Source organism: Pinus tabuliformis, chromosome 6, assembly GCF_031772625.1.
Source record: "Pinus tabuliformis cultivar Carrire ecotype Pingquan chromosome 6, CPIR1, whole genome shotgun sequence".
Classification (NCBI taxonomy): domain Eukaryota; kingdom Viridiplantae; phylum Streptophyta; class Pinopsida; order Pinales; family Pinaceae; genus Pinus; species Pinus tabuliformis.
Genome location: NC_142292.1, coordinates 1,805,192,209 through 1,805,204,447, shown reverse-complemented (window position 1 = coordinate 1,805,204,447; position 12,239 = coordinate 1,805,192,209).

Sequence of the window (12,239 nt, the reverse complement as noted above, 5' to 3'; positions counted from 1 at the left end):
CATATCTCTGGGGGATTTTCACTGTAAGAAATCACTTCAAAAGTCTTCTCATTCATTGCAACCATGCACCCAATTGGATCAAGTAGCTTGCTCCTTTGAATTTGCTATAGATATGCACTAACTGCAACCGATGGAACAATCTCTAAATCCTTGTTATCTGTTTTGGAGTCACAACTTTCAACACCTTGAATTTTAGGCCAGGCATCCCAGCTTTAAGAAATTTAAGAATTTGTCTCAATCCCTCATCTCCCACATCTGCATCATCATTTTTCTCTATGTTAGTATCTGAGTCTTCATTAGATTTAAGAGATAATGAAAAGGAAGCATCTGCAAATTGTCCATTCCACTGCAAGTAGACCACGTGCTCCTTCTATTTCTAATTTTTGTTAAGAAAATTTCAAACATAGGAATGCCTGGAGCTCCTACAGCCTTAAACACCAACAAAATTTTCCCATATAAATAATTTTTAACAAAAAATTATATGTGATAACATGACGAGATGTGTGAGAGAGAAGGAACCAAGGGCTGGTCTGAGTCTGAGACTTGCAGAGTAAAAAAAGCATGGCTTTGGTTTCACAATTCTGGTCTTATTTGCTACATATACCCTTCGATGCAAGATGAACATGAACACAAGGATTGTATTAGGAATGTGTTTCACATGATGGATGCTTGTGCCTCCAAGATCTTCGCCACATATATAGGAATGTGTTTCTTGTATGCAGGGTTGTACCGGCAAGTCATTATGGGATGCTCAGAGCCCCTCCTGTAGAATAGATCTCAAATATGGTGGGCATGCTAAACTAAAAGTGGCAACGACCCTCGATCCTTCCAAATGCGCCCTTCCTTATCCTTCTTCATCATGGAAAAATCTTTCAAATGGAGGGAAATAAAGCATTTTGATATTTGGAAAAACCTTTCAGATGGAGGGAAATAAACCATTTTAATATTTGAAAGAAACAAATATATGAAACTTTAATGAAAATTAAATGAAATGCACTTTTGTTTATCAAGGGAATTAAATTCCGTTAGAGAAAAGGTTGAGTCTTTTATTTTGTTTAATGGGAGTTATTTATTATTATAAATAATTATTAACTTATGAAAAAATTTAAGCTTTTGTGTCACTAAATATAAATTGATTTATCAAAAGTGAATTATGGTGATATCAAAACAAGTTTTATGTGGTTAAAAAGTGAATAAAAGTACTAATGTCATGGTAATAATCAATCATTATTTCATTATTTTGTCTTGGTAATGTCATGGTAATAAGGATAATTCAATTGTAGGAGAGCTTTGGCAGTGGTGGCACATAAGAAGATATCCAATGGTAAGAGAGCATTGGAAACTTTATAAAAGGACAAGAGACTATTGAATAAAAGTAATATTAGAAAACATAAAACAATATGAAAGAAAATTTCTTGAGTATCAGCAGATGAAGAAGATAATTGAGCTTGGGCTAGTTGGTACTAAAGTTCTTTTGCTTCAATTTCAAAGAGACTAGTTACTATAAATTTTTCTCCATCAGATCTGTATTGGGAAATTTCTTCCCATTGAGCAAGTTCGTATGCATTGGTGAAAATTTCCACGATATTTTATTGATATTTGGATTTTGGATTTTGTGGGAAATTTGTAGCCTGATGACCTTTCTTCTTACATATATAATAGTCAAAATTCTTTGAAGGAATCTTCCTTCATTTAAATAACGATTTTGGCCTGGTTGAGATGATGTTTAATAGAGGGAGTCAACATGGGAAAGGTAATACTTTGGCTCTCACATGTTTTAGAAAATTGATATCTCTTGATATCTATTTTTCCATCAACATTAGGGGTGGAAATATAGCATAGCTTCTAGAGCTAAGTTTGTTCCAACCTAGTTATATCTTGAACCAAAAATTGGTGTTGACCTCATGGATATGATAGAAATTTGGTGGCTTGTAGGGTAGTATTGTCATAAAATAAGAAGGGTAGACATCAAAATAAGCTTTGTGTGGTCAAAAAGTATAGTGAAGTAGTAATGTCATAAGATTAATGATCATTTCCAATGAAATGTTTGTTTTAGTAAGGATAACTAATCTATGGAGATTTTCCATGATGTTCAATAGAGGGAGTCAACATGGGAAAGGTGATAGTTTGGCTCCCACATGATTTAGAAATTGATCTCTTTGTCTATAAACATTAGAGGCAGAAAAAAATCCTAGGCTCTAGAGCTAAGTTTGTTCCAAATTAGCTATATCTTGAACCACAAATTGTTGTTGACCTCATGGATATGATAGAAATTTGGTGGCTTGTAGGGTATTCTCGTCATGAAACAATTTTTTCGCTTATTATCTAGTCATATATTTTAATCCTAAACTAAATTAGTCATTTGAGTTAGTCACTTTTAATTTAGTCACTTATTAGCTAGTCGTATATTTTATCCCTAGACTAAAATTGTCATTTAAGTTATTCATTTTTAGTTTGGTCACTTAAAATTGCTCAAATTTAGTAGTAATTTACTTGAAATAATTGCGGTGACTAACTTTTTTAGTCACGAAGTCATTAATTTCATCATTTTCTACTAGTTTCTAAAGTAATGGAGCAATAAGATAAGGCAGTGGTTATCTCAAGCTTTACTTAATCCTCTTGTCAAAAAAATTGAAACCATTCATAGCCAAGTAATATATTTCTCAAAATATACATACTCTCAAATGTACGATTTTAATGTCTTACATATCAGATTTGATTTTGAATATTTATTGGTGTTATTTCCAAGATATGTTATGCAAACGGTAACAAAGCTTGGGATTTCTATCACCTTAACATAAGTAATTATTAATGTACCAAATTATGGAGTCTCTTATGCTACTTCATCTAATAATGTTGCTAATGAGTAGTAGACAAAATTTACCATTGATGAGGATGTAGTTCTTCATCAATTGTGTGTTACTCTCATACAAGCATGAGATGCTCCTCCTAGTAAGTTACACTACTTAAAAGTATTGGGTGTGTATTTTATGTTGTTAAGAGGTTTAGCACTACTTTATAAGTCACTCTAAAGCCTCAATTTTTCTATCTCTGATGCATTCTCTACAAGCTCAATGTTTAAGTCCTTGATGTTGGGTCAATTTTAGGCTTGAAATGCTGAGGTTTCAAAGAAAGAATGTAGTGCTCTGCCTTTTAGCATGTTTTTTGTTTCAGATATTTGAACAAGTTCTATTCAAATTGTATAATTTCTATCTATAATTATTTTCTGTTGCATTCTATCTTGAATGTAGCTCCACAACCATATTTACTAGGCGTTCAACCTCCAAAATAGAAACCTTTCAATCCTCATATTCAAGAATTTTGGGATGTCATGACTGAGCATCAAAGTTTGTGTGCAGTAATGAAAGGAGTGTGGGTTAAGGAGTTGTTACCTCAAAGTATTGTTTGTTCAGATTACACATTACAACGGATTAAAGGTAAAAGAATTTTTAAGTGTGATTTTGGGTAATATCGGTCTGGCTTGTTGAGTTTCTCAATCAAGTGGTAACTTCCAAGGTAAATTTGTATGGGGAATGTACGGAACTTCCAAAAGGAACATGTGTGAAATTTTGAGGGAAGAGGAGAATTTTATAACAAAAACAAAAGATGGACTCTAGAACTACCCACAGATTCACATCTTCTTATGTATCTTTTCTGTTCACTTTTGGAGTAGCCGTAGTGGATGCTACATGTGTAAACTACTTCTTATCCAAATACACAGTCAAGCAATAATGCTTTATTTGTTAGTATCCTTCTGCTCAAAGAAATATTTCCATAGAAGTATGTAACAGTTTTATCCTCTATTCCTATTAATTTTCATCCTGGAGCATGTGTGTTAGTAGTGGGAAAGAAGAGTTGTCGTGTTTTTGCACTATAATGGGATAAAATGTTGTAGTTCTCTCTTTTCTTTTCTTTTTTTTTCCTTTTTTGCTAAGGCAAGAATGGATCCTTCTATTCTGTTAAAAAAGAGAAATAGTGTACAAAAGGCGATCGCAGCGGTGAGGCCCACCAAAATGATAGGCCTACCCTTGATCAAGTTCTCAAGACAACAAAGAAAACCCAAGGACATGGGCCCGCTAAAACAAACAAGTAGTCCAAAACTGATCGTTGGATCTTGTGTTGAAGATCCAGCGGATGAAAAACATATCGTGTGGCTAACAAGCACACCCGTTAACAAATGAATTGGACCTGATGAAGCCAATAGACCATAATCTATAATCCTATGGGGTCTAATTTTGACTTATCCTTCGATCACTTTAACCCCCCAAAATCCACCATTTGCACGCGATCCCAAAGAAGTCTTACAAAAAACTCGAAACATAACCACTAATGCAGACCCACCAACATGGACGCAAAATCCTGGTCGTAGATTAACCTCGTTAGATCCAACTGTTAAGGATCATATCGCGCAGACTAAAAGAATCGATAGTTAGTGTGCGATGAAGGCGGTAATTCCTTCCCGTCCTTAGCCACGTGTCACGTGGTGAGTGGAATCACTCCCATTTGTAAATAATTGCTTCCAGCTTGATGAGCATGAGATATACAGGAAACCACTCCAAGGGTAGTGAAGTTGTTCCCCAGAATAAAAGCTGTGGTTTTGTGTTTACCATGAAAATCTGGACTCCGGTGCATGGGCCAAAGGGAGATGAAGAACCCTCCATCCCGTTGTCCCCCTAAGACATCTGGTTTGCCATTACATGAGTTAATGAGGCCGACATAGACCTACGTCCTAAAAAGGATCTCACTTATGTCATAATACTTCATAATGGAACCAGATTAACTAAACCCGTCTCTGTGGCTGTGTGTTGCTATCGGTCACTGAGGGCCTTGGATGAGCATCCCTCCTTCACCCTGTCATATGTTATCTCCTCCCACTAGCAACATAAATCGATATGCTTGTTTCGTACCCCCTCATTTGCAAGCCAATCCGCAACTTTGTTGGCTTCCCTACAAACATGCACCAACTTGAGGGTTCTCAACATTCTTAGGTGCGCTTGGATTCTTTGGTTAAGTACATTAACCAATGTTAATTTATGTAGGGCCTGGTCAATATCAATGGTCTAGTTTGGAGGGGTGAGATGTGGGTGTCGGCAACATTTCCCCATTCACTACTCTAGTTACAAATCGATTGCCATGACCTCAAACTGCTCGATCCCTTCCAGGATTGCAAGAACCATGCCAAAGCACATCCCCTTAGGACAGAAAATTTTCAACACCATGGTCTAAACCAAGGCCTTATCTTACAAAGTAGGAAATACTAAACAAAAGAAAATCTTGAAGATTTTATGGAAAATGTGGAAGAAAAAATGTCAGATTCTGTGTCAAAGGTAGCAATACCTTCAAAGAAAGGCCTTATAATGCCATCACCAAGCCTTCATGGAATAGGTGGCAACACTCCAAGTCCTGTTCCAAATTCAGGATCTTTCTCTAGCATTCCAAGAAACACCTCCCTGAGGACAATTAGGATGTCTCCAATCTCGCAAAAGTTTAATGCACTACCTAAAGAAGGAGATGGCGACCTCCCCCCTTTGATGTCATTGGAGAAATCCATGGAAGCCTTTCAAAGCTTAGGTTCTTGACCTCATATTGAGTAATGGAGCAACCAAATAAGGTAGTGGTTATCTCAAGTTTTGTTTAATCCTCTTTTTCAAAAATTGAAACTAGCCATAGCCAAGTAATATATTGTTCAAAATATACTTACTCTCAAATGTATGATTTTAATTTTTTACATATCAAAATTGATTTTGAATACAAGGTCTTTCTCTTGCACTCCAACAAACATCTCCCTGAGGACAATTATGATGTCTCCAATCTTAGAAAAGTTTAATGCACCACCTAAACAATAAAATGGTGATCTCCCCCCTTCGATGTCATTAGAGAAATCCATGGAAGCCTTTCCAAACCTGGGTTCTTAACCTCATATTGAGTAATGGAGGAATCAAGTAAGGTAGTGGCTATCTCAAGTTTTCCTTAGTCCTCATATTCAAAAAATTGAAACCGGTCATAGTCAAGTAATAAATTTCTCAAAATATATGTACTGTCAAATGTATGATTTTAATCATTTACATATGAAATTTGATTTTGAGTATTGATTTGTGTTATTTCTAAGATAGGTTATGCAACTGCCAGCAAAGCTTTGGATTTCTATCACCTTAACGTAGGTAGGTAGTAATGTACCAAATTGTGGAGTCCCTTTTGTTTCTTCATTTGATAATGTTGCTAATGAGTGGTAGACAATATTTACCATTGATGAGGATGGAGTTCTTCATCAATTGTGTGCCACTCTCATACAAGCACAAGATGCTCCTGCTAGTAAGTTACATTACATAAAAGTGTTGGGTGTGTATTTTATGTTGTTATTTAAAATGTTGTATTGTTTTTAAAATTCTGCAAATCTTATTAGGCACCTAGATTTTTACCATGACTTAGTAGTTCTGCACCATAGGCACCATTCTCACTGTGGTGTGGGAAATCAATTAGGAAGTATGGTTTAGCAATTCACTATTTTATAATTTCTGGTCATCATGTTCTATACATTAATATCTATTCTCATACATGCCCTGTTTACATTGACATTTTCACTTTGTGTTTTCTATTAATTCTAGCTTACCATGGAATTATATATTAATATTGTGCTTCTATTTTGAGAAACAAATCATGATAAAGTACTTTAAATTTTAGATTGGTAGAAATAATCCAATGACAAAGGAAAATACTATTGTAGGATTTAGTATTTACTTCTTATGCATGGCCCAAAACCACATAAGTAAGAAAATTATCTTCTATTTTCACTCCCTATATTATGTCCATGGAGAAATCTGCATATCAACAAAGAACTTGTTACCTATGGATTATTCTTAAATGTTAGTAAGTTTTCAAGTGTTAATGTGACGAAGTTCTTTTCATAAATTGTTGCAGGGAACAAATGGTTGTTGAATTGATAGTAGTTGTAGGTATCCTACAATATATTTCTTGTGAATTCATTGTTTTGGCTTCCTATCTTATAGATTTTAAACTTTTTAAGGGTTAATAAGATGGATTGTAAGTTTGAATATTACTAGTATTGTTCATTTTTCTAATTGTAGATGGGGTTGTCAAGGTGCTACAAATAATAGTAGGCTTATTGTTCCTCGAATGTATTTTTTCTATCATAAAAGAATTTTGTTGCAGTGAATGATAGATTCAAATGGTTATGATGTTTTTCAAACCCCTCCTCAAGATTCAACAACAAGATCAACATCAAACAAACCTACACAACCATTTGGTTTCATAGAACATCAACAAGAACTTTAGGGGTTAAGGAAGAGGAATATTGAGGAGGGAAATATAGACTTCCCTTGAAATATTGGTAGTATAAAATAGCCATAAAGATCAAAGAAATCATCAACTCCATCCCCCTCATCTCTATTAGCACCTGTACAACAATCACCTTCTAAAATTTCTCATGGACTAGGGCCTGGTCAATATCAATGGTCTAGATTGGAGAGGCAAGATGTGGGTGTCAACAACATTTCCCCATTCACTACTCCTATTACAAATAGATGACCAGGATCTCAAGGTACTTGATCCCTTCTAGGATCGCAAGTACCATGCCAAAGCACATCCCCTTGGGACAGACAATTTTCAATACCATGGTCTAAACCAAGGCCTAGTCTTACAAAGGAGGAATACTCTCGGAAGAAAAGCTTGAAGATTTTCTGGAAAATGTGGAAGAAAAACCATCAAAGTCTGTGTCAAAGGCATCAACACCTTCAAACCAAGGTCTTACAACGCCATCACAAAGCCTTCATGGAATCGGTGGCAACAATCCAAGTCCTATTTAAAATTCAGGATATTTCTCTGGCACTCCAAGAAACACCTCTCTAAGGACAACTAGGATGTCTCCAATCTCACAAAATCTTAATGCACCACCTAAACAAGGATATGGTGACCTCCCCCCTTCGATGTCATTGGAGAAATCCCGGTCGAAGCCTTTCAAAACTTAGGTGCTTAACCTCATATTGAGTAATGGAGAAATCAGATAAGTCAATGGTTATCTCAAGTTTTTCTTAAACCTCTTGTTCAAAAAATTGAAACGAGTCATAGCCAATTAATATATTTCTCAAAATATACTTACTCTCAAATGTATGATTTTAATTTTTTACATATCAAATTTTATTTTAAATATTTATTTGTGTTATTTCAAAGATAGGTTATGAATATGGTAGCAAAGCTTGGGATTTATATCACCTTAACATAAGTAGGTCATAAGGTACCAAATTCTGGGGTCTCTTCTACTACATCATCTAATAATGTTTCTAATGAGTGGATGATAACATTTACCATTAATAAGGATGAAGTTATTCATCAATTGTGTGTTACTCTCATAGAAGGATGAGATTCTCCTCCTAATAAGTTACATTACTTAAAAGTGTTGGGTGTGTATTTTATGTTTTTAAAAGCTTGGTCACTACATTATAAACCACTTTAAAACCTCAATGTTTCTATCTATGATGAGTTCTCTGCAAGCTCAATGTTTAATTCCTTGATGTTGGGTCACTTTTAGGGTTGAAAATTTTAGGTTTCAAATAAATAATGCAATGCTCTACCTTTTAACATGTTTTTTGTTTAACATTTTTGAAGAAATTATATCCAAATTGTATAATTTATCTATATAGTTATTGTGTGTTTCATTCTATCCTGAACGTAGCTCCATACCCATAGTTACTGGGCCTTCAACCTCAAAAAGATTAACCTTTTAATCCTCTTATTTAAGAATGTTTAGATGTTGTGAGTGAGCATCAAAGGTTGTGTGCATTGATGAAAGGAGAGTGGGTTAAGGGCTTGTTACCAGAAAGTAGTGGCCATGAAAATTGCACAGTACAATGGATTAAAGGTAAAAACATATTTAACTGTGACTTTGAGTAATACTAGTCTGGCTTGATGATTTTCTCAATCAAGTCGTAACTTCCAAAGTGCAGTTCTAATTTGTATGTGAAAATGTGTGGAACTTGCAGAAGGAACATGCATGCGAGTTTGGGGGAAGAGGGGAATTTTATAACAAAGTAAACAAAAGATGGACTCTAGAACTACCCACTGATTCACCACTTCTTATGTATATTTTATGTTCACTTTTGGAGTATCCTCAGTGGATGCAGCATGTGCAAATTACTTCTTATCCAAATACATAGTCGAGCAATAATCCTTTATTCGTTAGTATCCTAACACCCAAACATATATTTTCATAGAAGTATGTTATAATTTCTTCCCTCTGTAACTATTATTTTTTATCATGGAGCATGTGTGCTAGTAGTGGGAAAGAAGAGTTGTCATGTTTTGCACTATATTGGGATAAAAAGTTGTATTTCTCTTTTCAGGTACATTGACCAAAGATAAATTATCTAGTTTGAATGAGATGAATTTGCTCACATATAATTGGAATAAATAATATTCATAGATGATTTAAAAAGTTATTAAATATTTCTATGAAATCAATATACGAATGCTTTATATCATTACCAGTCAAGAAAAATACTTGGGGATTTATATCTTTTATGACTTTGATGAAATTTTCACGAGGGTGAATTGATGTTAACTAGATGTCTTTTACTTCATTTTTGTCCATTCCCTCTCCTAAGAGTTGATGAAGATGAACTTGTGCACAGATAGCTAATGCCTTGTATTCTTTAACCCCTAGCACTTTCACTAGTAAGGGAATCTAGTGTTGTGAAATGACATTGACTTTCCTATCAAGATTCAATGTATTTTTATACTTATTTAAATGGTTAGGGAAGTCATTGGAGGGAGTTCTAGCTAAAAAGGGTTCCCGAAGAGTATCTAATACGATAGTTAGCCTTTGGAGACTAGGAGGCCCAAGTGGTCTTTTGGCCAATGCCTCCATGAATGTGGGCCATCGCATTCCATGATAAACACCAATATCTATTACATGAAGAGATTTATTTGTCTTGTCTTCAAAGTCTTCAAGAAAATATTTATTAGCTATGGTCTACAACAACTAATACCATGGACTTACCTCATGAAACTTGGTGAGAGCCTTGTGAAACAACTTTGGATCTATATAGAGGAATTTCGAGCAAGGGAGAGATGCATTGGGATGCATGATATTGCAATGAAAACTCTCAGCCCAGGTGCTACAAGACTATGGTTCACATCACCTGATATTGATGCAAGATCATCGAAGAACCATATGAGATGTTGAATGTGAACAATTTTGTTGTTGGTTATAGCCACTACATAAGATTTTATTCATTGTTCAACCCATATCGATTCATTGGGAAGATTAGGTGGACTACTCTAGCATCCATCTTATTTTCCTTTGTTGTTGCTATTGCTATTGTTGTTATCATTGTTTTTTTTGTTTCCTACGGCGTCCAAATCTAATTGATTGTCTGATTCTTATCCGTACATAAAACTTAGTTTATGGGGCCACACAGTGGTTTCCATTACCCAAACTCTCTCATGTGTAGGGATAGGCTGCATTTTCTTCAAAGACATTCCAGAGCTTGCCTTTAGTAGATTCACCTAAGATTCCAACTATTTTTCTTTTCTTCGTTATATTTTAGAATCCTCCACATCATTTTGTATTCAACAAAGAAAAAAATTAATCATTTTTGGTTTTATAAGCAAATGCACATAAGAAATCTATTTGTTCAAAGTTGTGGAATGAACAACAAAATTAGTAGTAGCAATATCAGTAGTGCATTCTTCTCCATCATCTACACACAACAATATAATCCATAACATAGAGCTTTAAGGTGAGGGGAATTAGAAGGGAAGGGAGAAACATATCTAATTTCAAGTTATTTTTATTTACTCAGAATCAGAAAATAATCCTTGAAGATCAACATAAATAGCAGAAATAACAAGAGAGTAAATCTACTCCAATGTTATAATTGTCTGCTTCAGAGCCTCTTCCAAAGAATGACCCTCTCATATGAAAAATAGTAAAACAAATTTCATAAGTAGTTCAGAGAGTTGGTGTCTTCTCTAGTGGTCCACTTCCAGGAAAGGCAATTGTCTCCTGTGCTAGAATTTGCATGGAGATGGATGTGAGTAAAGATCTCCCAAATAAAATGCTATAATTATTTTCTTCAAAGCCTATTACAAAGCATGAGCCTCTCATCTAAAAATTAGTAAAATAAATTTCGTAAACAATTTAGAGAGTTTGTATTCTTTGTACAATGGTCCTCTTTAAGGAAAGGTGATTGTCCCTTGTGCTAGAATTTGCATGAAGATGGATGTGAGTAAATATCTCCCCACTAAAATGACATTAACTTTATATGAACTTAGTTGGACCCAACAAATTTCTTGAATATTGATTTCAGTGAAAAAAATTCATGAATTGGGGCATCCCCCTCCCTTCGCTCTTGCTGTTCCAAATTCATGGTTACAGGAAAAAGAGGATGTTCATTAGATTATGGTCTAGTAGTTGAGATAACACGTTGTGGAATTAAAGAATCAAATTTGAATGTCGAATAACTATATAATAATTTCAAAAAGTCTGGTAACCTTCCAATATATGTAGATATATAGTTATAGTAGCAACTAAAATATCATCTAAATTAGAGATATGTACATACCCAATGGAGGCCTCTACTAAATATGTTATGTAATAGTGATCTATAAAAATAATCTCATATATGTTAGCATATTTAAACCAAATAATTATAATTATTCCAAAAAGGTATTGTTTTAGTGATATACATAGTGGAGGGCTCCAAACACTGAACAACTTACTTAATCATGGGCTCCAAAATCAGATCTCATAAATTTTAACAAATTTTAACCTAACTATTAAAAATATTCCAAAGAGGCATTAGTTCAGTGGTGAGAAATTATGCCCCAAACATATGATGTGAACCTCAAAGCAAAGAGCCAAGGTACAATTCCCGAGTGAGTTTGGGAGAATACATACCCATCATGATGAATTTCAGAGGTAAAAGAATGGGTTCAAGTCCCAAGGAATTTCAAAAAAAAAAAATGACTTCCCATATGAATTTCAAAGGAAAAATAGATACACACCCCTCATGAATTACAAAAGGATAATGATGGGTGCAAGTCCCAGAAAATTTCAACAGAAGGGGCTTCCCTTATGAATTTCAAATGAAAAAAATAGATACGCACAACTCATGACTTATATATCCATAAGGGCAAGTACAAGTCATAGTAAATTTCCAGAAAATGTACATCCCTCACAAATTTCAAATGGAAAAGACCTAATGCATCTCCCCCTAGCAATT